The sequence below is a fragment of the Trachypithecus francoisi genome, unplaced genomic scaffold, assembly GCF_009764315.1.
Source record: "Trachypithecus francoisi isolate TF-2019V2 unplaced genomic scaffold, Tfra_2.0 Lachesis_group2, whole genome shotgun sequence".
NCBI lineage: Eukaryota > Metazoa > Chordata > Mammalia > Primates > Cercopithecidae > Trachypithecus > Trachypithecus francoisi.
The window spans coordinates 4895039-4922486 of record NW_022681465.1 but is presented as its reverse complement, the minus strand read 5'-3'; the positions used below and the strand labels follow the sequence as shown (position 1 = coordinate 4922486).

Here is a 27448-nt window from a genome sequence, read left to right as displayed (position 1 = left end):
GAAGATGCACATAGCATTTCTGTCACTCAAAAATTACAAGGATTTTAATTGCTGTGCCAGAAACCAGGGGCAGAGATCAAATAAATATTTCTTATTATAAACCACAATATCCCAATACCACATAAAATAAAATACTCATATAAATGCTAAGAGTCTCAACATAACAATTCATCTCTGGGGAAAAAACTGGCAAGAATGAGGCATATAAATTCATATTAACAAACCCGTCATTGGATTCGAAACAATAGCCGTGTAAAGAAAACTGGCCACTAAATTCGTTTTGAAACCACAATAAATTGGCTTGTCTATGCTTATAGGGAATTAAGTACAAGCAAAGTCTGCAGCATCTTACTGCCATGTCATCTAAAAATGCATTTTAGTTTAACCAAGTCTCAGGATATAGTGTGAGGTCCCACCTTGCCTGACCAGGCACTACAGTGGACTGTGTCTAGAACTATGCCTGTGAGGTTATGTTACTTCCTTCCCATCTCTTACTATGTTACTTACCATCTATAAGCCTCAATTTCTGCACCTATAGAAAGGGAGTGGGGTAATATTTCTACCTATTTTTAGATTCTCTTGTAGCAGGACAAGCCGCAGACAAGAACCCCTCAGACACCGAGTTGTAGAAGGAAAGGGCTTTATCCAGCTGGGAACATGGGTGGGCTTACATCTCCAAAAGACTGAACTCACATCTCCAAAAAACTGAGCTCTGCGAGTGGGCAATTCCTCTCCCTTTTAAGGGCTTACTACTCTGAGGGGGTCCGCGTGAGAGGGTCGTGACTGATTGAGCAAGCAGTGGATATGTGACTGGGGGCTGCATGCACCAGTAATCAGAAAGGTACAGAACAGGACAGGGATTTTCACAGTACTTTTCCATACAATGTCTGGAATCTATAGATGTAACGGGTTACGTCAGGGGTTGATCGTTAACTACCAGGCCCAGGGCATGGCTCCGGGCTGTCTGCCTGTGGATTTCGTTTCTGCCTTTTAGTTTTTACTTCTTCTTTCTTTAGAGGCAAAAATTGGGCATAAGATAATATGAGGAGTGGTCTCCTACCTTACTCTGAGAAAAAATAATTTGTTACAGGCAAAGTTAACACACACACGTATTACAGTGGTGAGTGTCCACAGTGGCAACTGGAGGAAAGAAATCTTTTGGATTCCTCACAGAAACCATATAAAAATGACCATCCTGTTTCCTGGATAAGATAACGGCATGTGGAGTCTGCCAGTCACTGGGACTGTTCAGAAATTAGGAAGGCCTATGGTCTATGAGCCTGGGATGTGAAGGCATGATATTGTGATTTTGGTGATCCTCATGGGCTGATCAAGAAGTCTATACCAAAAGGATAATTCCCAATAGGTTGTTAGACACGTTTATCAATTATAGGATAAAAACTTAGAATGACAACACAACAGGCATATGGACTAAAGTTGTAGTTGTACTTCCAAAATGCACTTAAAGGGAATTGTAATGGTTGAATTACACATTTCAATGCATGTTAAGATGCGGTATTTTTAGAAACAGCTCAAGTATCAGAAAAGTAGAAAACAAGCATCCAGTTGTGGGGCCTAGGGAATGTTTACTCTTTACCTTCTGAAGGTTCACTGAAAATCAAATGACAAATGGAAGCTTAATAGGAGAAAAGAGGCATACAAATTTATTTGACTGTGCTTAGCATGGGGGAGTCCCAGGCATATGGTCACTCAGTAACTCAATAGGGTACGAATGCTTATGTATTCATCTTCCTAGGGGAAGGGAAGCTGAAATGTGTAGGAGCAAGTGATCTTCAAGGGAATGAACAGACCCGAAAGACAGAAATTATCTTGTGAATGATTCTTTTTGGGAATTAAATGGGACCTACAAACAGACAACAGTTTAAAACAAAATGCGAAGTGATTTTTTAAAAAAGCGAAGTTGACTAGCTTCAACTTCAGGAAAAATTTTTTAGTGATTCCAAGCCAGAAGGGTGGGAGAAAAATGGAAAACATTAGTCTGGAGGATCAACCAAGCCCAGATATTGGAAGAAACTAAAAATTCAGGATTGCAATCCAGATTTTTTTTTAAAGACAAAATCTCAGAAACAGACTGACAAGGGTAGAATCAAATAAGTACAGTACAGTTTTTTATTTTTTCTGAAACATGATTTTTCTTTTTCTAGTCTCTTCATTTTTACCAAAGATAATCACAGTAGGATCAATTTGTTTGCAAAATTAGTCTTTGTTCTGATTATTTATATACCTATACATACAGCAAGGATAGTGATGTATGATATAGAACTTTGCTAAGTCGGGTTTGTTGAAACTTTTTCATAAGGAATCTCAAATCAAACCATTAGAAGCTTCTTTAGAGGCCGGGCGCGGTGGCTCAAGCCTGTAATCCCAGCACTTTGGGAGGCGGAGACGGGCGGATCACGAGGTCAGGAGATCGAGACCATCCTGGCTAACCCGGTGAAACCCCGTCTCTACTAAAAATACAAAAAACTAGCCGGGCGAGGTGGCGGGCGCCTGTAGTCCCAGCTACTCGGGAGGCTGAGGCAGGAGAATGGCGTGAACCCGGGAGGCGGAGCTTGCAGTGAGCTGAGATCCGGCCACTGCACTCCAGTCCGGGCGACAGATCTAGAACAAGTAGCCAACCCAAAGATTTGACTTGCCCCACACTGCCTGTTTAAGTTGGGTTAATTATTCTCTTCTTGAGGTCTTCCAAGTATCTTGAGGTTCCTAGGCCTGTCAGAAAATGACATTATTTACTTAACGATGGTGTCAGTAATCTTGTAAGGAAACTGTGTAGAAAAGGTGCCAGGCCAGTCTTTCCAAGAGACTTTTTCTTGGTTCCATGAAAGTTAACCTCAATCCCTCAAAGCAGTCTGTTCACATATGAAAATATGATATTCCATTCTTATCTGTGGTAAAATAACCAGTGTTTCTAATTGTGTCCTGCTACAAAAGAAAACAGATTCATACTGAATATATGCAAATAACGATAGTGTCATCAAAAATATCCGTGAATAGCTTCTAAATTCTGGAGGGATCAGGTAGAAAGAATGATAAATGCTTTGATTCTATTTACAAAAGTATACCAAATTGCTGCGAGTAATAGATAACTTAAAAAAAAAAAGTTGTATAAACTCTGGAAAACAAAACATGAAAAAGAATCAGAACAAGTCTTAGAAGAGCCAATTAGGGGAGATGTTAAGCTTTCCAAAAGGCCAGTAATGTTTTAGTTAACAAGGCTTAGAAAAAATTTTGTCTAGTTGACTAAGACATTCCCACTGAAGATATAGTATTTAAAAGAGATCACAAAAGAATCAGAGCTCCTAATTAAGCTGACATTTGACTGTAGAGCTCTAAAAAATTCTTTTAAATATATGAGTAGAAAACCTTCTGTCACACAAGCAGCTGGCCTCTGCTGGAGCCAAAGGAATGGCAGCTGTGAGTGCAATGTTCCCCCACCCAGTCCCCTGTCTGGGAGGATCCCAGCTTATCTGTTCACCAATTCAGATACCAGAGGTGGTGGGAGGCATGTCTCTTCGGCCCATTAAAGGAAGAAAAATAAATGAGAAACAAGATACTATCGCACTCTAGATATAAACCAAAGCTTTAAGCCAGAGATATACCTAAACAAATGACTTAAAACCAAAACAAATAAGCACATGTGATACTAAAACCAAGAAGCCCTTTATGGGGTTAACCAAGGTCTCTAAAAAGGAAGCAAAAGCTGCAGCCTTTTCAAGATCCAGACCCCTCACAATGACAGTTGAAAGAAGGGAAAGTTTGCTGGTGGCAAATGGGGAGTGGCCCACATCTCTGGCCATATTCTCCAGGGCTCTCACCTTTTTGGTTGGCTACCTGTACTCAAAAACCCAACAAGCTTGTATACTGATCGATGGAAAATTCAAAGAGACAAACAGTAAAACAAATAGGAAATCAAAAGCTATCGCTGGAGGAAGAAAGAATGATAATAAGTGGGTACCCCAAAGGTCAAGGAACATACAAATAGTTTAAACTAATTCTCATAAATGCTTTCTTTTTCTCCCCTGAGGAAAGGGCTTACGTTTCCAAGGGACTGGCCCCCTGAAAGGGAGTCAGGGAATTGAACCACATTCAGGCTACAGCAGTGTAAGTGCCCAGTTTTAACCACTGGTCTAAGAGTAGGTGCCTTTTTTTACAAACCCCTCAGGAAATCCAAAGAAGACAGTTGGAGCATTCAAGGATTTTAACTATTGTTTCAGGTTAGATTTTTGTTCTTCTGTTTGGTCAAGAGAATTTTAAGGCTAGTCATGACATTATTATGCATCTTTCTCTTAACTTGATCCTTCCATAAATATAAATAAGACCTTGCTTAGAATGAACGATTTCTACAATATTTTTAAAATATAGGGGTCTTCTAATGCAAATAATTTATCTTCTGGTCACAGATGATTAGACCTTCCAGTGGTGTACTTATTTCGATAGTGACTCAATCTAATAAGCCTCTTTACAGAAAGACCAGGAGGTCACCTTCCAGGCTTAAGATATGTTTTTACTATATAAACAAGAAGCATTCCTGGAGAGGGCATAGAAGGGGCAGTCCTTACGATCCTCAAAAATTCCAAGCTAAGAAAGCAAAAGGACTTTGCTGCCCTGGGCGGTTAAGGATGGTGCACTGTGAGGGATGCCTCTGGTCTCAGAATCACATGGATCCAGGGGCATGTGGAGGTGGCTCCAGTAACAGGCCTGCTAACCTGGGTTGCCAGGCGAGCACTTCTGGGACTGAACTTTTCCAGTACCAGCCAGACAATAGAGATGGAACTTATTAAGACAAACTCTCCTGAGAGCTTGGCACATTCAGAACAAAGAGTGCTGCTTACAATTTTACATGTCTTGAGATTCCCAGTCCTTTCAGAATGGTCACTAGGTGAAATCTGAAGTCATGCTCCCAGCTGGCAGAGACCGGGGGAGAAACTTCTCACTTCGTTACAAAAGCCAGGTACTCAGGGTATAAATCAAGATGAAGGGAAACCTTATCAGGTTTTCCTAAGGTATCCCTCTTTACAACAAAATGACAAGAAGACAAAGACAAAAGAAAAACGAAGACTATTGCTGGAAGGAAAAGGTTCAGACCGTATAAATATTCATACCAAAAGTATACCAGAGTTGCTACCCCTAAGACTGGCCATACAATACTTTGCTCTCATTAATCTTAAATTTGGAAGGGAAAAAGAGATGTGTAGTGATGACATTTCACAGAGAGAAAGATTTCAGAGAGAGAGAGACTGGGAGTGTGAGAACTTATCATCTTTTTTTTGTTTCTTTGTCATATCCTGGGTTCGCTTGACTGTGGCTTCCAGAAGAGCAGAGTGGTTTGGGTCTACCCTGCTCACTGTGCCAAATCTGTGGGAGTGAAGGGAAAGATTCCCCTTTATCCCCTGAAGGTTGGCTGAAAATCAACCCACAAAAGGCAGATTAATAGGACAAAAAGTCTGTATTAGTCTGTCCTCATGCTGCTAATAAAGGCATATCCTGGACTAGGTAATTTATAAAGGAAAGAGGTTTAATTGACTCACAGTTCAGCATGGCTGGGGAGGCCTCAGGGAACTTAACAATCATGATGGAGAGGGAAGCAAACACATCCTTCTTCACATGGCAGCAGCAAGAAGAAGTGCCGAGGAAAGGAGGAAAAGCCCCTCATAAAACCATCAGATCTTGTGAGAACTCACCATCACGAGGACAGCATGGGAGTAACTTAACTGCCCCATGATTCAATTACCTTTCACCAGGTCCCTCCCACCACATGTGGGGATTATGGAAACTACAAGTCAAGATGAGATTTGGGTGCGGACACAGCCAAACCATGTCCAGGAGGTACAAACTTATTTTAATGTGCATAGAAGGGAGAAATCACAGGAATATGGTTACCCAATAATCCAATGGGGTATGGATTCTTATATGCACTTCATCATAGGAAAAGGGGAGATGGGGCTGTAGGAGCAAATGACCTTAGGGGAGAATGAATGGACCCATGGGGCAGACATCATCTTGTGAACAATTATTTTTGGGAATTGAATGAGACCCGTGAACAGAAAAAGCTCAAAGTCTCTCTGGGATCCGGGTGTGGTATGTAATTTTCAATCTCTTCCTCTGTGACACGAGTTTTAATCTTCTCCGGTTAACGAAATATCAGGGAAGGCAAATGTGTTTCCCTCTGACATGTCTGGTTTCTCGATAGATAAGGACATTTCAGAGAAGTTTTGTCCTGTGCTTTGGGAGAGTCAGAAGATTGAGAGGTGATGGTGTGATGGTGCGGTGAGGGAAGGACTGACAGATTTTGTGACTTTTACTTTTTTGGTTCACACATATTTCAAAGGGAAATATTCTAGTTTCCTACACAGTCATGGCTCCAAATAACCCAGAAACATAAAAAGAACTTGTAGCACAAGGTGAGTTTCACCTCCGTGAACACTTGAACAATCTACTCATGTCATAAGATGAACGAACATGACTGAGCTGGTCCAGTAGCTCCCAGTAGGGGTTTTCCCTTCTTGCTGAGTAATAAGACCCCTTGTTTTTTATTCTAAGTTGGGCACAGGGGCCATACTGAATAAAGACTACATTTTCCAGTTTTTGCTGAAGCTTGTTGATGTCAAGAGGTCAGTTCTAGCTAGCAGAATATAAGCAGAGCAGAAACAGGTAATGTCCTCGGAGGAAGAATGCTCTTTTCTGCCTCCTTCTTGCTGGATGGAAATAGATACAATGGTTGGAGCACTAGTGACAATCTTGGACAATGAACTGGTAATTGTGTGCGGAGAGCTGAGGAGGGTGCTGTCCTCAAAGATCAGGGGCCTCGAAAATCCTGCAAAGCCCATCCCACAGCCTGCCACCACCTGGCCAGCTTGTCTTTCATGACAAAGAAATGCATATCGGTTTTGTTTAACCCAAGTCTACTATTCCTAGGGACAGAAGAAGTGATTAACTCTCCTATATGTGACCGCCAGGTTAGAAGACTAAAACTCAGTTCCAGAATGACTCACAGTTATCTATAAAGATGAGATAAGAATAGATATTTTAGGACACAAAGGGGGCAATAATTTCCTAAAACGATAGAAGGAATTAATGTTCACTTTTTCAAGCCTTGTTAATAGTTGAAGTAAGAGCAATATGTTTTTTCTTTATTTATATTGGTATTCACATGTTAACTATTCCCATGTTAATGAATTGATGTGTTTCTTACAGTTTGTCACCATAATAGGGTGGCTGTTTTGAATGTTATTACTTTGCTCACTGTCAGTGTACTAACCACCATTGTTTTTTCTTGGATATCAAGAACTGAAATACACATATTCAGCTTGTAGATTTAAGTGTCCGAGTCCTTCTGCACATTGCCAGTTTTCATGCTGGGTTTTACATGAAGCCTGCAGGCACATGGGAGTGAAACTGAGGACATAAGACAGCCAAGATGTGATGAAGCAAACTGGTCTCCCTTTTGCATGATGAGCAGTGATGGACGCTGTGAAACAGCATCCTACCTGACCCAGAGCTGATGGGACAATGCCTGGGTGACCTGTGTTGCTCAAACCAACTCTCGACCTCGGTTAATTGTTCACTCTTTACATAACTTATTTCTGACCCCAAGTGGTATTTCTACTGTTCCAGTGACCACACTCATCACTGAGTAACTGAGGTTAACACAACACACTGCCGTAGTCTCTCAAATTCTTTTTGAGCCTCCTTACTATATCCTATCCTGGGACTTCAATTTCCCTCCAGCCGAGAGAGTCCCCCTTCTTCCAAGAAGAGTGAACTCCTTAGCTCCCAGGGTGGTGGAGCCACACTGAGGATCTTGGCTGAGGTATGGCCACAGACCAGCTCACCCTGTGCTAAAAGTGGAGGTTGTGGCAATCTTGCCTGAACAGGCATAGTAGCTCTCCCCCGACAAACACACAATACACACACAAATACACATCCACTCCACTGTGGGCAGAGACAGAGAGGAAAAGAGAGAGAGAATGTTCCCCCATATTCCCTGGAGTGTTCTCAGTTTTTTTTTTTGAGACAGGATCTCACTGTCATCCAGACTGGAGTGCAGTGGCGCAATCATGGCTCACTGCAGCCTTGACCTCTTGGGCTCAAGCGATCCTCCCACCTCAGTCTCTGGAGTAGCTGGGACTACAGATGTGTGCCAGCACACCTGGCTAATTTTTGTATTTTTTGTTGCCATGTTGCCCAGGCAGTATTCATCTGACACTCTGGCTTATAAAAATAATTTTCTAAAGTATCAACTTTTTCCAAAGTTGAACATACTGAAGCAGTTTGTCCAAAGCTAATGTTTTAAATAAATACTGAAAAATAAACAGAAGTGACCAGCATGGTGGCGACGTCACCCACAGCAGCCCCTGTTGGGTGATTAAAGGTTCGGTGGTCCTGCCTCCTGTATATACAACTTCCCACTCATTGCATGGGTAGAAAAGCTCATCCTGAGGCCCCCAGCTTGTATGCCAGCATCTCCTCAGTGCCAGCAAGGCCTGGAGCATGTGTGGGGCAATAGCAGTGAATGGAAGAGCAGCGATGTGTGAAGTTCAAGTTCTCCCCTGTTTCCCATGAGGTCCACTGCTGTTGTGTTCTCTTCTCCCTATCAGGTTACTCTAGGCAGGTTAAGAGCAACCCTAATTATCCAGAGAATCTTAAAGTCAGACCTGGCCACAGTGTTCCTAAGTGTACCAGGAACACAACAACCTCCATTCTGATGAACAACTCCGGGTAACAGTCATACAGCACACACTCTGTGCCGGAGACTCTGTTTATTAATTCTTTAATCACCACCAGTCACCCTTTAAAGGAGTAACTGTCAGAGGCATTCGAACCAGAGTGACTCCATCTTGAATGAAGGCTAGGGAAAATGAAGCTGGGACTGGTTGGGCTGCATTCCCAGGAGTTTGGCATTCCTAGCCTCTAGATGTTTACAGCTAAGAGAACAGATTAATAATGTTTACTAAACAGACCCAGGCTCAGGAATGTCCTGATATTCTGATATCTTGAGAACAAAAGCATTCCTAATTTTGCTTTAAAGATAACAATATTGATTCATGCAAGGTATAGTAATTAATGAAAATTAATCCTTTATCACAAACTCTTGTAGTAGAGCCCATCTCCCATGATTTGTTGTTGTTGTTGTGATCCTGTATATAAACAAGCATTATACCTAGGGTGGGTGCCTTCCTCCTCTTATTTTCGGGAACACCCTGCTCTGCCTATGGAGTAGCCATCCTTCCTCACTCTCCTGATAAACTTGTTTTTTCTTTATTTTATGATTTTGTCTCAAATTCTTTCTTACATGAGATCCAAGATCCCTCTTTTAGGGTCTGGATCAGGACGACTTTCTGGTAATAATACTGTTATTATCCCTACCTACAGATGAGGATGAATTGTGACAAAGAGGTGTTAAGTGGTGGTCACAGCTGGAGAGCACCAGGCCATGCTGGGGTTGGATGGGTTCTCCTGGCTCAGAGTCTCTGCTGTCATCAAGTATCCCCTGAAGGATGCTCCTGTCTTCCCCAGGAACCCTTTTCAGGTTCTCAGAGTTTTGTGTCCCATTTTACTCAAGGGGTTTCTTTGGCCCTGGATGTGGAGGACATGCTTGCTATTGACAGCTAGGGGTCATCGCGCTCAAGAGAGGACTATCTTCATCTCACTGTTTTGGCCAGGACTTAAAAATTTACCACTTTCACGATGATTCTCCACTCCTCCGTTCCCCTGGAACACCAGCTTTCTGTGCATGAATATCCTAACCTCCCGGAGGGAAATCATCACTGGCACAGGCTGCCTTTTGAGGTTAAGAAGGTCCTTAACAATGAATCCTTATGCTAAGCACATGGCTTATGCTTGCTTTTTTTTTTTACCCCACTAGGGAATGAGGAAATGCAAGGTAATCACCTGGTTTATACTCTGGTTTCCTTTCAGTGCATTAAAGAATGCCCTTAGGTTGACAATCCAAGCATTAACAGTTAGCACGTGTTTGTTTCATGTTTGCACATTTCTTTTGGCAAACACTCAGTTTCCTCTCTACCATTTCTGACCATCAAGGCTCACTCTTGTCTTGGGGGTAACTTGAAAATTGAGTAACCAGGATTTTAGTTAACATAACCAAAGTCACAGGTGCATGATATAAGTGCTGATTTTGTCCCTGGGATGCCCTTGCAGTTAGCTTTTGAGTGCTCTCCACATGACCAAGCTGTGCTAAGCACCTTTTCATTGTGCTTCACATGCCTTTTGGGGGTTGTTTATCACAGATGAAAAAGAACAAAGACAAAAACAAAACTATTTTGGTGCTTTAAAACATCATGATCGGTAACCAGTTCCTATTCTACACAAGAAAACTTTCTAGGATCACACCCTCCCAAAGGGCATGCTACAGTTAGTTGTTTCTTGATCCAAGATATCTGTGATCAAACAAGTTCCAGAAACGCAGGATTAGACCAAGCAAGGTGGGTTTCTTGGAGCAGAACAGTCCTAGCCTTTATTCTGCTGGGGAATCTGTAGCTCCCTGTGAGGGAAGTCCATCACTGGACAGCACAGGCTTAACAGACAGAGGAGAGCTTTCCTGAGGGTCATTGCAAGGGATCAGTATCTGTTAAGATATTATTTACAAAATGATATACTCGATTTACGATTCTAAAGGTGAATTTCTGTGGCTTCTGCTTGCAAACTTTCACGTATTCTAGCTAGGCATACATAAACCAAAACTAAAATTCTAAGCCGCCCAGCCAACGGGATGAACCTCCCTTCTTGGCCAAGGGAATCCCAAAGAAACTTCAAAAACCAGTTCAGGTCATGATGGAAAAGGCAGCCAGACATGCATTATTATGCCCTCCTCCCTTTAGGAATTTAGGTACAACAGACCAGCATTAATACTGAAATGGAGATCTTCAGACTGATAACACGGACTCTTTGTAGCAACAAGATACCAAATTCGAATTCCATCCTGACTCTGGTATAGCATCACATGACAGAAAACAGATCCTGAAGGAAATCAAAGTATTTTACCCCACTATATATTAATATTTCTTTGACATATTTTGGAAGGGCTCTGCATAGCCTTCCCTTGTGAGGGAAATTTGCATTTTGTAGAGAATCTCCTTCCCTTACTAGATCTTTTCCACAGAGTCTGACACCTTTTAAGGTTTGAAAAGAGACATTTACCGTGAGTGTCTCTGAAGTCTGCTAACTGGAGGCTTCATCTACATGACAAGAACCTTGGCTTCTACAACCTCCTTTATCTTAACTCAAGTATGTCTTTCTGCTGACTACAAAGCTTTCAACAAAGCTTAACTCTTTCAACCAATTGCCAATCAGAAAATCTTTAAATTCAACCTATGACCTATGAGTCCCCTCGCTTCTAGATGTTCTGCCTTTCCAGGCTAACTGAATGTAAAACTTACCAATGTATGTCTTTATCAATGTATGTCTTTATCAATAACTTATCAATGTATGTCTTTGCCTGTAACTTCTGCCTCCCTAAAATGTGTAGAATTAAGCTGTAACCTGACCACCTTGGCGTGTTCTCAGGATCTCTGAATATTGTGTCCTGGGCCAGGGTCACTCAAATTTGGCTCAGAATAAACCTCTTCAAGTATTTTACAGAGTTTAGCTCTTTTTGTTTTCATTAACGCATGTAAGACAAAGTGAAAAATTAAGTAAATTAACTATAACATTATGCATTTACATTTGGAAAGTTCCAAAGGTGTGGTGGGTGGTGGAAGGATTCATGAGAGAAGTGCCTAGGACAAGCAGCATGCCATTTAACAAATGCTTTCATGTTGCTCTCCTTGAATAACTATTGCTTTTTCTCTTTACAAACTAAAGTTTATAAACCAAAGTTCTGCTCACATGGATGCTAGAAAACATTTTCTACAAGCAGCCTGGCAACTCATTTGATGGCATATATGACCATCATATATATATGTACATATATATGTACACACACGTACACATATATACACATGTATACATATATACCTGTATATACATATATGTACACACGTATATACATATATACACATATGCATATGTACACAAACACACACATATACATAACTGACAAATGGATGCCCATTTTTTTCTGAGGATAATGAGACATAATTTATACATTGTGGAAAGAAAAGAATGAACAGTTAAATATTGTGCTTTAAAGTCAATTTTGAATCATGATGTAATTCTTCTCCTATATTATCTGCCTATTTACTTCATAAATAAATGTACTAACTGCCTCTGGATTGTACACTTAAAATGGTTACACTTTAAACTGTTTAATTCTATACTATGTGTAATTTAGTTCAACAAAAACAAATCAGCAGAGGCTGGATGTATCCATTAATATTTATTGTCTCACCAATCAAAACTGAAATGGTATACTTTACAAAGAATAGGGTTCATTGATATATGATAGTTTTGCCAGAGTTCTCTATTTGTTAAAATAATTTTAAGTAATTTGTTTTCACGTATGAAGTCAATGTAAAAAAAAATTACAGCATCTTACCAAAAATCTGTAACTTCAGTCTAATCATGAGAAGACATTAAATAAATCCAAGTTGAGGAATATTCAACAAAACACCTGACAAGCAATCTTCAAAACTGTCAAATACAAGGAAAGACTGAGAAGTTGCCACAGTCAGAGGAGATGAAGGTAACGTGAATAAATGCAACTTGAAGAATTGGCCGGGTCCTGGCACTGCTTGGGCTTCATGCCCAGGAAACCACTCTGATGAAGTGGAATCCTGCACCGGACAGAAAGGCATGTTCTGTGGAAAGACTGCTGAAGTCTGAATGAAGCCTGGAATTTAGTTACTAATACTGCACTCATATAATTCTTTTACTTTTGATAAATATACAACAATAAATTATATGTTGGGGCAAGAGAACCCTCTGTCTCCCCTGTTGAGGTCTGATACTTGAGTCTGAGAAATGAACTGAAATATACTGATTAACAGGAGATAAGACATAAATTTATTAGGTGCTTGGAGACACACAATACCTAACAATCCAATGAGACTTATATAACCTTTTTCATAGGGGAAACAGAAGCAGGGACTCTAGGCACTGTTAGAAGAAAAGTAAAAGATTTTCAGGGGAGATGAGTGGGCTTGAAGAACAGACAAATGCCTGGGACAGTCTATCTGGGCTCTGGGTGTGATGTCCAATCTAGTATCTTCTCCCATGAGTTAATCTTCATTGTTTTATGAAATTATAAGAAGCAGGCTCTGGACAACTGCATTTGTTCCAGAGGAACTTCCCTTAGTTCAGGAAGTGAACCTCAGATAAGGTCTCCTTGCCTGTATTTCTGAAGTGGCAGAAGGACAAGAGTCTTGTACGTGGGGTCATAGAGACCTTGGTTCTGGGGCCACTCCTTTAGTTCGAAGAGGCCAGCAGGTCAAAGCATTGTACTTTGAGGCTTTGTTTTCTGAACCCCAATGTATGTAAACTGATGGCATTAGAGGCAGCTGGGTGGAAGATACTTGGAACTCTCTGTAATATCTTTGCAACTCTTCTGTAAATTTAATATTATTTCAATGAGAAAAATTTTTAAGTAAGAAAATAATGAGATTGAGAATTTTAAAAAGTCTCTTTTAAAAGTTTATAAATAAATGGGACTCAATCATCTAGAAATTCAGGTAATTTTATTTAGGTTATCTAGAAATCGAATGCTTCTGTCAGCTTCAAATTAATTGGTTGGATGCATGTCAACTGAAATAGATGAAAGTTTCAACCCCCTTCCATCTTGGGTTGTATGTCTAGGGGAGGTTCATTAACCTCTTGGTGCTTCAGTTCCTCGTCTGAGAAACAAGGTATTTTAGTCAGTTCTGGCAGTCATAACAAAACCCCATAAGTTGTGAGCTTAAACAACTGAAATGCATTTTCTCAGAGTTCTGGAGGCTGGAAGTCTGAGATCAGGGTGCCAGCTTGGCTGGTTTCTGGTGAGGGCTCTCCCTGGCTTGCTAACAGCCACCTTCTTGCTTATGGGTCTTTCTTGCTTGTGGGAAGGGACAGTGTGAGCTCTCCAAAGTCTCGTCTTATAAGGGCATTAATTCTGTCATGGGTACCTGTATTTAATCCTTTCTCACACTGCTATAAAGAACCACCTGAAACTGGGTAATTCATGAAGAAAGAAGTTTAATGGACTCATAGTTCTGCAGGCTTAACAGGAAGCATGACTGGGAGGCCTCAGGAAACTTACAATCATGGTGGAAGGTGAAGGGGAAGCAAGCACCTTCTTCATATGGCAGCAGAAGAGAAAGAGTGGGGAGGAAGTGTCACACAGTTTTAAACCATCAGATCTCATGAGAACTCACTCACTATCATAAGAATAGCAAGGGAGAAATTCGTCTCCATGATCCAATCACCTACCATAAGATTTGTCCTCCAGTTGGATATGAGATTTGGGCAGGGACACAAATCCAAACGTATCAGAATCCCACTCTCGAGACCCCATGTAAACACAATTATATCCCAGCGTCTCACCTCCCAATACCATCACACTGGAGATTGGGGGTTTAATTTATGAATTTCAGGGGGACGCAATTAAGTCCATTGCATGGGGACCTGCACACCAACAAGGCAACTTGTTTCTGCTGAGTGACATTATGTTTACAATGTTCTGTGAAGTTGCTGCCACGTGGCTGCCCTTCACTGAGCACCAGTACTGTTGTGTGACTGTCAACGTGATTCCCCAGCACCTCTGTGGATATGGACAGTGATTCATGGATTTAGGTTCAGCATCTCCCTAACAACAAAAGGGTAAGATATTTAACTACATTAAAAAGTGACAGATGACACCACTGTCAGGAATAGATACAAACTTGTCAACTCTTAATTTAATCCAGATCATTTACTTGACACAAGTAACTTCGCATCCATCAGGAGCAAAACGGGTTTAAAAATCCATCCATACCAGAGTGATAAGCTCAGACAGTGCAGGATAGGGGACAATAATGCCACATTAGAAAGGAGGATGACACAGCATGGAAGGCAGAAGGCAGGACCTCCATCCACACAACAGTGATGGTAGCAATGCCACCAGAATAGAAAAGGTGTCAGGGAACCCTCTCTGTGGAAGGGCATTAGAACGGGATCCCGAAAGATCTGGATCTGAGGGACTCACCGGAATAGAAAGGGGACAAGGAAAATGCAATGACTGCAAAACAGTCTGCAGGCCTGTCCCCAGAGATTTCAGGCTGGAAACAAATCTGACTGGGCTGTTCTATAGGTACACCTCTCTGCATTTCTTTGACCATGGTAAAATACTTGGGAACACAAAGCCAGCCAGCAGGACCGTCACCACCACTTTATTTTGACTGAGCCCCAGCTCCAGAGAAGAAGCTTAGAGCCAGGACAACTTCCTCCTGAAGACATCCTCTCACTCACCTCCTCTGTTCCCTGAGCTGTGCCTGAAGAAAGGGCTGTAATCAGGAAGTGAGTTTTTGTCTAAAAGGGTTGAATTTCAATGGGTCAAGACTTGGATGTCATAGTGTGTGATGGTTAATACTGAGTATCAACTTGATTGGATTGAAAGATGTAAAGTATTGTTCCTGGGGGTGTCTGTGAGGGTGCTGCCAAAGGAGATTCACATTTGAGTCAGTGGCCTGGGAGAGGCAGACCCACCTTCAATCTGTGTGGGCATAATCTAATCAGCTGCCAGCATGGCCAGAATAAAAGTAGGCAGAAGAATATGGTTCAGTCTCCCAGCCTACATCTTTCTCCTGTGGTGGATGCTTCCTGCCCATGAACATGGGACTCCAAGTTCTTCAGATTTGGGACTCTTGGGCCTTTGACCACAGACTGAAGGCTGCATTGTCAGCTTCCTTACTTTTGGGGTTCTGGGACTTGGATTGACTTTCTTGCCCTTCAGCATGCAGACAGCCTAGTGTGGGACCTCACCTTGTGATAGTGTGAATCAATATTCCTTAATAAACTCCCCTTTTTAGATACATCTATCCTATTAGTTCTGTTCCTCTAAAGAACCCTGATTAATACACAGTGCCATATGCAGCTTTTATTCCAATGAAGTTAAACCTGAGAAAGAGGCCACACAGGTTCTCCTTGGTTCTCCTCTCTGCTCCTCAGAGGAGAAGTCCGCTTGCTTTCCTGGTGACTGACATGCTCTGAGGTTCCTGTCTCATCATTGGTCATCCTTTTTCCACCCCAAACTCGACAACAGGTCAGGACGCTCAGAAGCTCAGAGAACTGTGCATGTTTCTACACTGCTGGACAGCTTGATGCTTATGTCCTTCGAGCTCTCCAAGGCTGACCTTCATGTCCTACAGGAAGGACATTTCAGCCAGCCTGCATCCCCCACAAAGCAGAGCCTGGGGTGAGAAGTAGGTGCCAGTCCTTCATGAGGTGGTGAGGGTGGAGGATAAGGGAGGTGAGACAAGAACACTGTGAAGCAGAAGTGGTGTGATGTCCAGCATTGCCCCTGCTCCAGGGGCTCCCAGGAGACCCACCAGCCTCTCAGCAGGTGGCCCTATGGTCCACAGGACTTCTCCAGGAGAGCTGATGGGAGGCATCGCACCTCAGAAAATTCTGGAGAGGGAGGGAGGGGTTCTTCCATCTACCTTGCTTCCTCCTACCTCCCTCCACCTTAGAAGAGCTGCCTTATAGGCACTTTCAGGTGTCCCCTCCTGTCCTGGGCAGTGGGAAGTCAGGTCAATGTTCTGGGTCATGGAATTGCATCAGTGTCAAGAAGGAGGCTGACCAGACACAGGCAGAGCACAGAGCCTGAGGGAGAAAGAAAGAAGGGTCAGAGGAGGCTGAGAAGGGTCACAGGGCTGAGCTCTCAAAATGGCCCTAGAAGTGTTTTATCTTTCCTCGTTTTTGGCATTTAAAAAAATGTCATTCAGGTATGACACAGCAGGGCTGGCCCAGAATATTCCGCTCACCGAAACATGCTCAGCTGTTGTTCTGGATAAAGGATGTGAGGTAATGAATAATTCCTGAAGTTTGGTGGAGAATTTGGCCACATTTTAAAGGCACTGGAAAGAAAAACATTGTTTCTGCATGTTAGTGAAAGAGTAGTGAAGAGCACAGCGGGGCAGTGAGGGTCAGGGGTGAGAAGCAGCCAGGGAAACAGGATCCTGAAGAGGATGCATGGTCTTGATTATCTGGGATGATGCTGGGAATGCTGATGTGGAACCTGCTCCTTTTTAAGTACCACCTTAGTGCCATCAAAGGACTATGGCTGTGAGTGTGTTGAATAACATGTAGATACGCAATCTGAATGTCTTAGTACAGATTGCCAGGTCTAAGAGAGAGTATGTTTTCATTTAATAATAGCTTTGGAGTTCTCATTTATCTCTGGTGGCATTATTTGTGTCCCTCGGGCTCCTGGTTTAAAATGAAGGGTTCATGGATTGGTCTGATATCAAACCACCAACACAGCCAACACCAAAGTGAAAAGAGAGTCCCAGCAAGGGCAACGAGCCCAGGGATCTCGCCTTTTTGATGGTTCTCATAAATCCAAGCATTTGCTAAAATTAAAATGGCAACCTCAAAGTCAGGCACAGTAGTAATCGAGAAGCAAAATTAGTACATTGCTGGAGAAAATAAAGAGAGAAATTAGAGACTAAAGCCCATTTAGACTGACAAAGGATGGAGAGGGAGAATTCAGAGGAAACAAAGGGAAATTATACATTATACACATACACACTTAGGATCAGGGACTACAAAGCCACACTGTTACCATGAAAAGCAGACTGTTAAGTTTTATGATGCTAGGAGACAAATGCCTTCCAAGAAGAAGTAAAAAATCCCACTAGGTCTATACAATCCTAGCCAGCAAAGTTTATGCTTTCAGAAAAATGTGTCTGAAAACAGGGAATTACAACACAAACCATTGTGTACTACCCCCTCCTGCCCTGGGGTTCCATGAGGGCTTTCACAGATGGACATAGGAGATATTGAGCTCGAATTCTGCGGTGCATGGGGTTTCTTTGCCTCTGGTGGAATTCCTTTCCCTCTGAAATGCTGTTATTCTCAAGGACACTTTTCTTTCTCCCTGGTTTATTGTCTGAGCAAGGCTTTGTTGCAGGCAAGGAATCTTTGGCTACACTGGGCAGTGCCAAGAACAGTCAACAGTAAACAAATAGTCATAAAATTCAGCAGCATGTCAGTTATTGGAATGCGTAAGATAATTGTGGAGCAGGCTCAGGGGGCTTTGCATGTCTCTCCCTCCAGTCCCGGGGATTGCTTGCAAGTTTTCCGTCACGTTTTAAAAATATTGGAGCTGCTCCTTAAATATTTTAATGGCCTTTTGCTCCCTCACATTCACTTGGACCCAGCTTTCTGACTTAGCTCTAACAGGACACGAAGCTCTCATCTCTAGCCAGTACTTGCTGTGTCTACTCAGAAGCCTACTGTTTAAGTTTATTGCCTATTTCTTAGCTGGTATTCTTAGCTATCTCTTTCTGATATGGTCAACTCATAGATTTTGCTCTCTCATGCTTTGTGTCTATGCTTCTCTGCCAGGCAGCAAACCCTGCAATTTGCTTTTGAATCCTACGACTGAGTACTTGGATGGACGGGGTGGTTGCAGGATACCTTTGAGGGATACCTGTGAAGGCGGAACACCGTGGCGTGGAAGCTTCACAAATGTTGCTGTCTCCATGGATCAATTGCAAACACAATGACCTGATGAGCAGAGAAATCCCATCTTGGAAAAAAGAGAAAGCTGAGTCTACAGAGCCCCTACTTAGGAGTCTAAGACTTGATAATCAATTGTGAAATGTGGAATCTAACAGAAATTTAAATTCTGTCTCTATTATATTAGGGTTAATAAAAAAGGGGCATATATGAGTAGTCTTTAAAAATTCCTTCTTCTGACTCCAGTTAAATAGGCTGAAATGAATTCGTTTAATATGCCTTTCCACATTCTCTGTTAGCCATTTTATTCTTTGAATGATCACATACACAACATTCAATACTATTTTAAAAATTAATATCCTAGAGTCCCACCTCATACCATTTGCTGAGATTTTCCATTTAATTTTCTTTGACGTGGCTCCTGGTAATGTGGATGTGCCTGTGTGTGGATGCGTGTGTGTGTGTGTATGAGAGACAGAGACAGAGAGAGAGAGAAATAAATGTGTACAGTCACCCTGGAACAGCAGGGGATTAAGGAAGCCAATCCCTGCAGAGAAAAAAAATCCATGCATAACTTTTGACTCCTCAAAACCTGAATCACTAATAGCCTACTGTTGACTGGAAGCCTTACTGATAACATAAACAGTAGATTAATGTGTATATTTTATGCATTCATAACATATCTAACATTTTGTAATTGTAAAAATATTTCTAGGCTACACAATTCATCTGTGAGTTTTTAAAAATTGTTGAAAACCTCCAAAATTGTTCCAATATATTGATTGAAAAAAAAATCCACATATAAAAACCTGTGCAATTGAAACCTGTGATGTTAAAGAGACTATTGTACTATGCTTTCAGCATGCGGGCATTTAGTTGGTGCGGGGTTGGTTGGCTGGGAAACTTACCCTAAAGCTTTCGCTGATGTAGAATACACTGGGTATACAGCACAAAACAACATTACCAGGAGGACTGCGTTTCAATGGAGTGAAAAGAATGTTCAAAATGAATAAAAGATTTTCAGTGAAGGTCAGCACATTTGAAGAAGTAGGTAAAAACGTAGATAAATCTTATGTAATATTTACTCAGGATAGATGATTTTTGTTGTTGTTGTTTCTGAATAAACTTTATTTTTAGAGCAATTTTAGGTTTATAGAAAAATTACACAGAAAGTACAGAGTTCTCATACACCACCCCCTCCTCTCCAGTTCCCCTTTTATTATTAACAGTGTGCATGACTGTGGTATATTTGCAACAACTAAGGAACCAATACTGATGAGGTAGTTTGAATACTGATTTGGACACCTAAGAGTTCCCTGCAGAATGGCTGACTTAAGATCTGAATCTGGGTTCACCTTCTTTTGCATTTACGATAATGATAGCCTACCTGGTTTTATTTGACTTTCTTCAAATTGAAGCCTTCTTCTAAAGCAAATTTATGGAGGTTGTCTGCAGGAAGAAAGTGGCTGAAGAAGCTCTTCTTGCAGTCCACTTCCAGGAAAGACACTGCAGGAGCAGAAGAGCCAGGGCTCCACTTTTTACTACTCTCATATCCTCAGCAGGACTTGGTGTGAAATCGGGAACCGGGTACTGTGAAGGCAACTATAAATTACTAGGAAAGAGTACAACTTATTTCGTAAGTGTATTTACACACCCTTTTTAACAAAAATACGTAGTTTGAAACACGCCAATTCAACCCAGCAGAGTTGCTGACTGCCGAAAGCATACGGTCTGCGACTTCACAGTCCTGTAGGTCTTATGAGCTCAGATTTCTGAAAATATGTTTTTATTCATCTGGACAGCCCTTACTCAGAAATCGGAATTGAGGGAGAAATGTCAAAATGGAGAGGACATTAAGTGTTTGCTAATGCATTTGACTTTAGTTTCCTTGAATTCAATTTGGCAGCACGTATTTAACTTAAAACTCCCTTAATTGTTTCTAAGAATAAATGGAAAGAAAAAAATTCCCTTGGCAGAGACAGAGATTAAATGTGTGAGACCTGGAGTGTGTTGGGGTGGTCGGGAGATGGCCAGCACTGGCTCTGCCTCCGCAGTGGGATGATCACGACTCGACTTTATCTGTCTGGATTGCCATTCATTTTAATTCTAAAATGAGTCCTTCTAGCTCTAAAGATAACTGTATCTGCAGTTAAATAATTCTTAGTACATGATCATAGGAGGACCAGAAATATAATATTTCTTGAAATCAAATTAAACTCAGTGTCAAGTTAAATCCATTTATTTGTTCCAAAAGTTGTTGAATTGCCCTTAATATTTCATCTATTGCAATGCCACACCAGGTGTTTTCATGGCACACTCTCCACGGTGTTGACATCTTTCTGCGGAAAGAAGGTTGAGGAGGAGAGGGACATCTGTGCTTTGGAAGCATCATGCACTGTTCATCTCTTGGAGACACTGTGATAGTGAGTAATTTCTTATCACAGTTGTCATCGACTTCATTGGGCAATCTGTTAACTAATGGTGTTTCAACTGCTTTTCCTGAGGAAAGAAAAGAGAATTAGATCAGTGCCAAAAAAAAAAAAAGTGGGCTTTTTGTCTTCTTCTTTTAAAAATTTTAAAATAAATTACTTTCTTTTCTCCTCCTTAATCAGTGTTTCTCAACCCTGGAAGGATGTCAGAACCACCTGGAGAGCAATAAAAATACCAATGACATCATCTGGGCCCAGGCCAACTAAACCAGACTCTCAGGGGAAGAGGGCTGACTTCCCCCCACCCCCTTGAGGGTGGGGGCCTGTTTTTGTTTCAGTTCTTTTCAGTTCTTTCCCCATAGAAAGAACTGGTGCTGCCAGTTGTCCAGAGACGACACTTTGAGCCACTGCCTCCTCAGTGACTTTTAAGGCAGTAGTTCTAAAGTGTGGTCTCCGGACAACTAGCAGCACCAGTATCTCCTGCACAGGAAGTGCCAATTTCCTCCCAGCCCTGCTGGCTGAGAAGCTCTGGGTGTGGGTCCAGCAGTCCGTGCTGTAAGGAACCCTCCAGGTGCTGCGGCGGTGGGCTGAAGTCTGAGAACCACTCATCTAAGATCTGTGGCTTCAACTCTCCCATCTCAAGTGCAGTTTCAACTTTCTCTCTCCACCTTCGTTCAGCTGGCTCCCGGTGTGCATCTAGGTATCCCAGCAATGCCTTGTATTCATGTCCAATACAAGACCGAGCCTTTCCTTGTTGTTTCTTAAACTATCTGTGCTCCTCACCATGATTCTGACGTTTGGGCTCAACAACTAGGAGCTGTCTTCAGTTTCACCTTGTTTCCTATGTCTGGCAATTGATCTGTCCTCGAGCTTGTGTGCCTCTCCCTCGCCCTCCCCTTTGCCACGGGGCTGACTATGCTCTAATTATCACTCTGCCATGAGCTCCTACTGCCATGAGCTCCCACAGAAAGCCTTCTGGAGAGGAGGAGAACTCTTTCTTCATCTCCCCGTCTATCATCCTTATCACCGTGTTGCTTCATTCCAAAAAACCTTCAGTTCTCATCAAAGCCCTCTGCCTCCCTTAGCACCATAAACAAACAGATCCATTACTTCACAAAAATTAGTACCAGAGCCAAGTCCCTGTCTCCCATCTGATCTGGTGACATTTATCCAAAAGCAACCAAGTTGCTTTTCTGTGTGCCCTCCTCAGACCCCAGAGGCTGGCAGCATGAGCCACCCCAGGCTTCCTGCCTCTACAGCTGGCATCACATCACATCGCAGCTTCTGCTGGAAGCTCCCTCCTGAGGTTCAGCCTGGATCTGTCCTCATATCTGTCATTCATCCTTCAAGAGTCAGCTAAATTTTGACTGCCTCCCACCCAGAAGGAATCACTTCCTCATTTGTGCTCCTGTAGGATTTTCTTCATAACATTTATAACACTTGGAATGAGTCTAGCTTTTTTAATGACAAACAGGACCTAACCTTAGGAGTCAGTTCTCTCTCTCGACACTCAGGCTTCATACATGGGTTAAGTGTTGGCTTATTTCTTTCTCTCCTTGGATTTTACTCCTTTACCTTTAACTTCTTTTTTTTTTTTTTTTTTTTTTTTTTTGAGACGGAGTCTCGCTCTGTCACCCGGGCTGGAGTGCAGTGGCCGGATCCTGGCTCACTGCAAGCTCCGTCTCCCGGGTTCACGCCATTCTCCTGCCTCAGCCTCCCGGGTAGCTGGGACTACAGGCGCCCGCCACCTCACCCGGCTAGTTTTTTGTATTTTTTAGTAGAGACGGGGTTTCACCGTGTTAGCCAAGATGGTCTCGATCTCCTGACCTCGTGATCCGCCTGTCTCGGCCTCCCAAAGTGCTGGAATTACAGGCTTGAGCCACCGCGCCCGGCCACCTTTAACTTCTTTAACCTTTTGCTCCTATCATCTGCTTGGATGTCCGTGGCATCAGTCAACACGTATAAGCAACGCTTTGTCAGGGGCCTCTCCAAACAGGTTCCCTATAGAATTTTTTCTAATTTTCTTAATGGTATGACTACTGTCAATGATTCAACGTGACTCCTTGAAGGTGTTTCTGACATATTCCCCTTCCATTCCCATATCTATAACTTGCTCTGAAGTGTTGACTCTTTCATTTTATTTATTTTTTATTTTTTTGAGACTGAGTCTCGTTCTATCACCCAGGCTGAAGTACAGTGGTGCCACCTCATCTCACTGCAACCTCTGCCTCCCGGGTTCAAGGGATTCTCGTGCCTCAGCCTCCCGAGTAGTTGGGATTATAGGCACCTGCCACCACATCCAGCTAATTTTTGTATTTTTAGTAGAGATGGGGTTTGACCATGTTGGCCAGGCTGGTCTTGAATTCCTGACCTCAAGTGATCCACTTGCCTCAGCCTCCCATAATGCTGGGATTACAGGCATGAGCCGCCATGCCCAGCTCGTTTTATTCTTTATGATAGGAATTTTCCTCCTTAGTCAACAACCCACTTGATCTCTTATACGTTTATGCCGGCTAAATGTGGAGCAAACAGGCTGGAGCAAGTCTTTGGGCAAGGATGACCTTCTCCTGTGTTCTCCACTGTGAGTGCTAAAACCCTAATGTCATAGCCAGGCAGGACAGGACCCCTGGCAGCTATAGCTCTGTACAGAAGGGACAATTGTTAAGAATCTAAAGAAGGCAAATGCAGATATGCTTATGGATGATTACCCCACATTAGGGTAATCATGGTGCACATTTCACTTCCATTCATAAACAAGAAATTAACTTCACTGTCTTTTGCCTCACCTCTGGACACATTCTCAGCTTATCAAATCTCCTGTCTCACCCTTGAACACTTTGTCAAACAGGTTTTCCATCTTTTCCATTAGTTTCAGTAGGACATGCTCATTTTTTAGCAATTTAGAAAGTTGAGACTGTTTCTTATTTCAATTTCTCATGACACCCAAGACATCCATCCTTCCCTATGGAGAGACTATCACCAGCTTGAGAATTTGGAGCAGGAGAATGCCAGCCTGCCTGGTTTTCCTCACTCCTCCTCTTGGGTGGAGGCCAGGACTTGGAAAGTGGAGACATAAAGGGTTAGAAACTCTTTCTTGATGAGACAGCAGTCATCTGGGTTAGTGCCATGTTCCTGACAAGCAGTAGGGGCATGCTGGCTCTGTCTCTCTCTCACGGTACCTACAGAAACCTCACAGACCTGCTGTCCACTCTGAGCCTGTGGTTCCCTGGCAAGGTCTGAGCTCTGCTCCTATACTCGATTGTGGCACCCTATGCCTTCTGTTCCAGGATACCCCGAAGTTCCTTTCTGCTAGAATTGCATCCACTGGTAGGCAGGGTTCTTGGTAGGGCCTTCCTCATGATGCAATCCTAGCTACTTCTGGAAGCATCTTCTTGGGCCATGGGACAGGTCAGTGTCATGCCCTAACCACTGGCACAACAGCTCCCCTCAGCTGGCCAGCAGGGGCTGCTCCTACCTGCCCAGGCGAGAGTCTAGTGTCAGTGTTGGTCTCCGACAAACTCTGGGAGGCGCACATTGAATGCTGTCCCCAGAGAGCTCCCCGAAGGCTTCCCAGGGAGCTTCTGCAGCTCAGAAAGCCCCCAGCAGGGGTAAGGGTAGGGAGATAGATGTGAGTCTTCATTCCAGCAGATCACCTTTGCTCTCTGATTATTTCTCTCCAAGACACTTGTTTGTTTTGATGTGGGAAAGGAATGTAGAGCATTCCAATAACTGTGCCTGATAAATCCTCAACCTTTTTCTCACTGTAAATCATTAACATTCTCTGTTATACTCCAGAGGTGAGTGAATAGTCTCAGAACCAGTTTTGGGCCACCACATGGACTATATGCACAGTTCTGCATCTCTTTTCAGAATGTGGAATGATTGAGACACGTTTTTCTCAGCTTTGACGCCTCAGGTGAGACCAGAAAAAAAAAAAAATTAACATCTGGCTGCACAGTTAATTGTAGCAAAATATATATGAGGTGCCTTAGAGTAGCAAGTTCAAATCCAGATCAGAGCTAACTCACTCCAGAAAAGACAGAAGCTCCATAGCCTAGGTAGTATCTGTCTCATTCAGTCCAACTGCGTCTTCTCCCACATTGGCCATGTTTCGTGGTCTCATCTGCTTTTCATTCTCTTATTTTTCTCGTCAAGCCTCCTGTAGCATGGGAGATTTCCCATGTGCCTCTGTGTGTGCACACATGCTCATGTCCACTTAGTGTACACTTAGCTGAGCATATATTCTCAGATTTTAGAAATTTACTTGATCAATATTAAAATTGAAAGGGGAAATTTTAGTCAGTTTTGTTCTCAGGGCAGTTTTTCTTCTTCTGTTAAGCTTTACAAAACTATGTATTATCAGTGTGTGACTCCTCTCCCAATTCGCAGCTCCCTGGGGCTTACACTTTTAAATTATTTTAATAACATCCTGGTGCACAGTGCTCTCTGCATTTTCTGACTGAGCACCCTGGGAAGGCTTAGGAGGGTCCCAGAGGGAGTCAGAGACAGGAATCTTCTTTTCCCAAAGCCTCAGTGGTTGGTGTTTAAATAGTAAGTAATTTCCTTTTGTCTCTAGAAGTTCCATAGGCAGATTGCCAGCTGCCTTGGGTCTGCAGCTCTTGACTTTGTCAACCTTGAAGATATTGACTAAGCATAGTAGATTAAAAAGGAAAACTCTCTTTTCCCATTATTTATAATTACTATGTTTCCAATTCAGTTTCTGTAAATATGTATCATTATTATTGAACAAATTCTACATTAAATTAAAATGAAAACATTTCATTTTACTTATAATTCACAACCATGCTTATTTCCTAATTATTTTACTTTGAATTATTAGATCAGCTTTCCAAGTTTAGCTCCGTGTTAATTTGCACAAATGATTGGAGGTGGTTTGGGGAGTGTATAAAAAGCTCAACCATTTTTCTATCCACAAGGTGAACATGTTCTTTGCAGTAGTAGAAACCGAACTCTTCTGTTTTTGGTCACTGAAACATCCATATTAAAAAAACAGTTTTAAAGGAAACCCTTTAAATGCACATCAGCAAACACATGAAAAGAGTCTCCCCAAAACGATAGATTAGTTTTATTCCAGGAGGGCAGCAGAAAGAATCACGGGAAGGGTCACTGACACGGGTGTTTTCTTCTTTTACCGAGAGGCTGACCAAGAATTGCCTGTGGAAAGCACCTCTAAAAAGAAAGAATTCATCAGGACGTGGGCGGCTAGAACTCAAATCATATATGGTCGCCATCTTGTCGCCTCACTCCATATCCTTCATTTTGGTTCTTCATTAACAGCAGAGGCCTCGGCCTTCCTTGGAGGACTTTTTGAAAAGGTTTTCCATTCTGCAATTTCACACTCACATTTTGAAAGAACATATAGTCAAATCTCGATTTCTTAATTAACATCAAGAGTGAAATAATACCTCCTGGATGAGTATTACTCTTCTTCCTTTATCCAGTTACTATTTCTGAGTTTGGAGTGAAGTCATACAACATTTTCAGTGCAAATTTAAATTTTAAGTATAAAGCAACAATGTTTTATAAAGTATTTGCATTAAGCTTCAAAAATACATGCATGGCAATTGTTTCTGTTTAAATAAATGCTTTAATGTTGTCCGTTTCTCAGATTATCTTTGTTCTGTACCATCCTTTCCTCTTTATTGATTTCTTTATCCTGGTTCACTTAAAAAATTCGTGTGTTACCATCCTGGCTAACACGGTGAAACTCCGTCTCTACTAAAAAATACAAAAAAAAAAAAAAAATTTGTGTGTTACAGGGCGGGGAACATCACACACCGGAACCTGTCGTGGGGTGAGGGGATGGGGGAGGGATAGCATTAGGAGAAATACCTAATATAAATGATGAGTTAATGGGTGCAGCAAACCAACACGGCACGTGTACATATGTAACAAACCTGCACGTTGTGCACATGTACCCTAGAGCTTAAAGTATAATAATAAAAAAAATTAAAAAAATTCGTGTGTTAAAAGAAGTATTAAATGATATATTTCCTATGTTATTTATTTAACTTTTAATTAATTTATTTTGGCTGTTGCACATGTATGAGGGTTAGCTGAGTGTTGAACTCAACAGTCATAATCATTTTCCCTTCGAACTAGGTAAATATGACTGCACAGACATCTAAAGCAACCTGATTCTGGTTTCTTTGCAAGAAAATTGTCCATTCCAAGTAGATGTAGGTTTTATTTTCTTTATATTAAATAAAAGAAATTAAATTAATTTCTTTATATTAAATTTATTTATATCAAATTAAATTTCTTTATATTAAATATATTTTATTTTCTTTATATTAAATGGTCCTTCGATGATTTTTAATTGAAATTTAGGAGTCAAGCCATAGAATTGGAATTGTACCAAAGCAGTACCTCAGAATCTTTTTTAACAT

The 27448-nt window shown here is 41.9% G+C and overlaps 2 long non-coding RNA genes across 2 annotated transcripts; one reads left to right on the top strand and one right to left on the bottom strand.

Annotated features, from left to right (window-relative positions):
- Window positions 1-911: 911 nt before the first annotated feature.
- On the bottom strand, window positions 912-23288 carry LOC117064383. Its single transcript, XR_004429425.1, has 3 exons — window positions 23245-23288; window positions 17240-17244; window positions 912-1066 (listed from the first exon to the last, which is right to left on the bottom strand). It is a non-coding gene; the product is annotated as an uncharacterized LOC117064383 (long non-coding RNA).
- Window positions 10353-18817, top strand: LOC117064384. Its single transcript, XR_004429426.1, has 2 exons — window positions 10353-10463; window positions 18496-18817. It is a non-coding gene; the product is annotated as an uncharacterized LOC117064384 (long non-coding RNA).
- Window positions 23289-27448: the final 4160 nt, after the last annotated feature.